This window comes from Pseudophryne corroboree, chromosome 1 (genome assembly GCF_028390025.1).
Source record: "Pseudophryne corroboree isolate aPseCor3 chromosome 1, aPseCor3.hap2, whole genome shotgun sequence".
Taxonomy (NCBI): domain Eukaryota; kingdom Metazoa; phylum Chordata; class Amphibia; order Anura; family Myobatrachidae; genus Pseudophryne; species Pseudophryne corroboree.
The window spans coordinates 1,221,765,408-1,221,771,111 of NC_086444.1; positions in this window are offsets into that span (position 1 = coordinate 1,221,765,408).

The following is a 5,704-nucleotide window of genomic DNA, read 5'->3' on the forward strand; positions in this document are numbered from 1 at the left end:
GTTGGTAACACAATGTATAATGGGCCTGATGTTGAATTCTTTTTGGGTTTACTTGAGTTTACGCTAAAACACAATTATTTCATGTTTGACGGTAAACATTACAGGCAGCTGACCGGGTGTGCGATGGGGTCCTCGGTGGCCCCGTCGTTTGCCAACACGTTTATGTGGGATGTCGAACGCAGCCTTTTTTTTGAGGATCCTGAAGTTTCACAACTGTTATTCTTATATTATAGATATATTGATGATCTACTGGTCATGTGGAAGGGCACTGAGAAACAATTAGAGGACATAGTTTCCATACATAATCAGTCCAACAGCCCTGTTAAATTTACCATGACCACAAGTAGAGAACAAATATGTTTTCTAGACATCCATATTAGAATACAGGCAGGGAGGATCATCACTAAGCTATACACTAAACCCACTGATCGTAATACCCTACTACGATACGACAGCTTCCACCCGGTTCCAACCAGAAAAGGTTTACCTTTCTCACAATTTTTACGAGTATGTAGGGTTAATAGTGAGAGCGCAGAAAGAGACGGGCAGCTTGACGAAATGGAAGAAAAGTTTATGCAGAGGGGGTATCCCAGACAGCTTCTAACAGCGGCCAGGAAGAAGGCACTTCTTAAAGAGAGGAGCGAATTGTTGAAACCCATAGGGGCACAGAAAACAGATAGTGCCATTACATGGGTTAATGACTTTAACTCATCGAGTACTCGCACAATTGCTGTAGCCAAAAAACTTTGTCCCATTGTGTCATCCGATGAGGATCTTCCTAATCTGCACAAAAAGAGGCTTATGCCTAGCTTCACAAGAGGGTGTAACATTAGGGATTTAGTGGTGAAAACAGACATCACAAATATGAAAACAGCACCAACACATTTTCTCACGAGAAAAAGTGGGTGCTATAAATGCCTCGGATGCACTACTTGCACATTCATGTCGCCCGGAGATTCCATAACGCACCCTTATTCAGGCAAAAAGTTTCCTATTAAGTGGCCTCTAACATGCAGCACCAAATTTGTGGTGTATGTCATCATGTGTCCATGTGGTATTTATTATGTGGGGAAGACCGAGTGCCAATTCAAAACACGTATGGCACAACACAGACAAGCAATACGCAATGCCCTGAACACAGGTGTGGCAGAACAGCCTGTAGCTAGACATTTTTTAGAACAAAGGCACAACATGGCCATGTTGAGACATAGGGTCATTGACCACGTCCCCGAAGCCATCAGAGGGGGAGATAGGGGGAGGAAGCTACTGCAACTGGAATCCCGGTGGATTTTCAGACTTCAGACGTTACGTCCGAGAGATCTGAATGATTCACTAGGTTTGATTCATTTTTTATGAGCAGAAGATAATTGAAGTGTTTACAACTCATGCCCCATGGCAATATGGGTTCTGTAACAGTTTAAAGAAGGCGGTATCATATCTAAAAGCTTGAGGTCAGATCACATACACTTAGTGCACTTTAGTAGTCCTTACGTGATATGTACACTTTTTTATATAATAACATGTTTTATGTAGTTGAAGATGTAGCCGCCTACATGTGAGGTGGTGTACACATATAAAAACATTTTTCTTTGTAATAATAATGGATGCTTGTATGTACTTTTTAATATGCAAAGTCGATTTACACTTGAGCACATGGAATAATTGATGAGTTCAATTGGGTTTGGGTTTTATAATATGATGTTAAGTAGAATACATAATGTATTGTGAGGATTTTAGGGGTAGTATACATGTATCATTATTTGTGTGTTTTTGTTTTAGTGTCTCCTTGACAACCGAGCCGGGTTTCATGATGACATATCCGCCCGGCTGTGGGCAGCCGAACGGGCCACGGGAGCAGAGTGGGCGGTCACGCACTGTGTTGCCATGGTCGCTAGGCCGGGTCCCGTCACTTCCGCCCCGCCGTCGGATGTCGGAAACGTCAGTCTGGAGCCGCGGGGAACGTGCCGAGGATGCACGCCGGTGGGTGAGGTCTCTGGGATAAGTTTTGGGTATTTAATGTTCACACTTTGCTATGCACAGATTGTTCTGAGGAAGGGGAGCACGTCCCCGAAACGTTAACCTGTCTGTTTAATACAACTTTTCACCATTTACGTCAGTCTCCAAGTGCCGCCTCATTTTTGTCTGTATCAGTATTGTGGGTTAGCCCCCAGGGAGGAAGGCACAGGAGCAAGGTCTTTATTTGCCACCTGTGGAGTGCCGGAGGTTCTACGTGGGATATATATATATATATATATATAATGTAAAATACTACACTATTTTTAGTTGTTATCCTTCCCGCATTACCTAGCGTGAGTGTACTTCTGCTTCTGTGTCCTGGCCATGAATATATCATATGTACAATGAGACAGTATTGGCTGAGTTTAAATTCATGTGGGGTAAAGGACCTGGTCCTTCTGACCACTTGGGTCTAGCCCATTCTAAATAGTTAGGCTACAACGGTGTAGGAATAAAGTATCTGCTCCTTCTGTGTTGACAGAAATGGTTGACACTTTTGCTTTTTCAGCCCAAATCTAACCCTAACCCCCCATTTGGTGCCTAACCCTAACAGTCCCCTCCCACAGCCTAACCCTAGCTGTTGTCTCCCATAATCATACCCTAACAATCCCCCGGTACCTAACCCTAATGTCCCCTCCGACAGGCTAACCCTCCCTCTGGTGCCTATCCTCAACTATCCCTGTCCCCTATGCACATCACCCCCATATTGACTACCTGTACATAAAGCACCCCCATTATATACTGCAGTATGCACAGCCCTTTCCCCATATTATCCCCAGTATACACCACCCTTTCCCCATATTACCCCAGTAAACACAGCACCCCAATGTTACACAGTATGCACAACTACCTCACACATATTACACACTAGCACACACAACACTCCAATATTACACAGTAAGAACAGCCCACTCACCCGTATTGCACACTAGTACACAAATGATACTCCCCATCTTGATATCAGTACACATAGTTCCCCTGTATTACACTGCAGGTAGGCACAGTCCCCTACCCCATATCACTCCCAGTACATGGCACAGCACCTTTTCCCCATACTGAACCAAGTACACACAGGATACCTCCACATATTACCCCCAGTACATGGCACAGCACCTTTTCCCCATACTAAACCAAGTACACACAGGATACCTCCACATATTACCCCCAGTACATGGCACAGCACCCTTTCCCCATATTAACCCCAGTACACACAGGATACCTTCACATATTACCCCCAGTATATGGAACAGCACCCTTTCCCCATATTAACCCCAGTGCACACAGGATATCTCCACATATTACCCCCAGTACAAGGCACAGCAACTTTTTTCCATTTTAACCCCAGTACACAGAGGATACCTCCCCCATATCACCCCCAGTACATGGAACAGCACCCTTTCCCCATATTAACCCCAGTGCACACAGGATACCTCCCACATATTACCCCAGTACATGGAACAGCACCCTTTCCCCATATTAACCCCAGTATAAACAGGATACCTCCTCATATTACCCCCAGTACATGGCACAGCACCCTTTAACCATATTAACCCCAGTACACATAGGATACCTCCACATATTACCCCAGTACATGGCACAGCATCCTTTCCCCATATTAACCCCAGTGTACACAGGATACCTCCAACATATTACCCCAGTACATGGCACAGCACCCTTCCCCAATATTAACTCCAGTGCACACAGGATATATCCAAATCTTACCCCCAGTACATGGCACAGCATCCTTTCCCCATATAAACCCCAGTGTACACAGGATACCTACAACATATTACCCCAGTACATGGCACATCACCCTTCCCTCATATTAACTCCAGTGCACACAGGATACCTCCTCAAATTACCCCAGTACATGGCACAGCATCCTTTCCCCATATTAACCCCAGTGTACACAGGATACCTCCACATATTACCCCAGTACATGGCACAGCATCCTTTCCACATATAAACCCCAGTGTACACAGGATACCTACAACATATTACCCCAGTACATGGCACATCACCCTTCCCTCATATTAACTCCAGTGCACACAGGATACCTCCACATATTACCCCCAGTACATGGCACATCACCCTTCCCCCATATTAACTCCAGTGTACACAGGATACCTCCAACATATTACCCCCAGTACATGGCACATCACCCTTCCCCCATATTAACTCCAGTGTACACAGGATACCTACAACATATTACCCCAGTACATGGCACATCACCCTTCCCCCATATTAACTCCAGTGCACACAGGATACCTCCAACATATTACCCCCAGTACATGGAACAGCATCCTTTCCCCATATTAACTCCAGCGCACACAGGATACCTCCAACATATTACCCCCAATACATGGCACAGCACCATCAGTACCTGGCTTTCTTGACTCCTTATAGGACAAGTAGGCAAGACAGGTAGAGCTGTGTGAGATTGGGAGGTGGGACAGGCAGTGACCGGAGGAGCAGGAAGAGGAGGGCTGTGCAGTGCTGATACACACAGCCTGCTCTGTTCTGTTTAAGGTTGGCTGCTCCCAAGGGAGGTGGCACTCAGCCACTGTAAGTCAGTATGATACTTCCAATGTGTGTGCTGCTCAGTCTGCTGCCTGGGACACTCACTTGCTGTAGTATAACACCGGCGGCATGGCGGTCAGCAGACCAGCTGCACCGCACACTGCATTGAGAAGCTGTGAATGCTGTCAGATAGGAGCTGTACTCCAATCACAGCAGCTATGAATCATCCCGCGAGACCAGCAAGAGGTGGGGGGAGGTGCGGGTGTGACAGGGTGCTGTACATTAGGGGGTGCCTGTGCGCACCAGGCACCCCCGACTGGGGTGCAATGCACACAACAAAAATTTTATTTTATTTTTTGGGGATGCCCCTTTTCCCACACTGCGTGGCATCAGACCGCTTTCACACATGCACTGTGAATGTAGCAGGTGGGGCCTGTGTAGTCACTGCAGTACCGCTCTGATGTACTTAGGGGACAGCACTACTGCCCCTTTGATAGACAGTGATAGCACCAAAACACCCACTAGCTGTGCTGGACACAATGACTGACAGCCACTTAGATGTACACTACTGACTGACAGCCTCTTATGTACAAAACTGCACTGACTGACATAGCCCCGGGCAGTTATACCACTGACTGACATAGCCCCAGATACAGCCCCTGTTGGACACTCTGATTGACAGCCCCACAGCACAGCCCCTGATGGACACTCTGACAGCCCACAGAAAAGCCACTGATGGACACTCTGACTGACAGCCCCACAGCACAGCCACTGATGGACACTTTAACTGACAGCCCACAGCACAGCCCCTGATGGACACTCTGAAAGCCTGCCCTTAAACGGACAAAGACTGACAGCGCACAATGAGGCCGATACTTTATATACTCGAAGTCTCGCAAAAATCCATTATGGCATGATGTTGTTTTGCCTCTTCCGTGATCCAAACCTGGTGGGAACTTTGTGAGCTGGGCTCGCGAATGGCTCGATGGGTTATGTGTGGAGCTGTTCGGATTCCCGCTCATCTCTAGTTTAAATGAATCCAGTCTAAATGCTTCTACAGATGTGAACTCATACATTATTGCTGCAGTCATTCCAAACAGCCCCTCTCGGTGCATCAGGTCTTAGTCACAAAGCAATGTAACTAGGATGCACTAGTACAGAGTTTTCC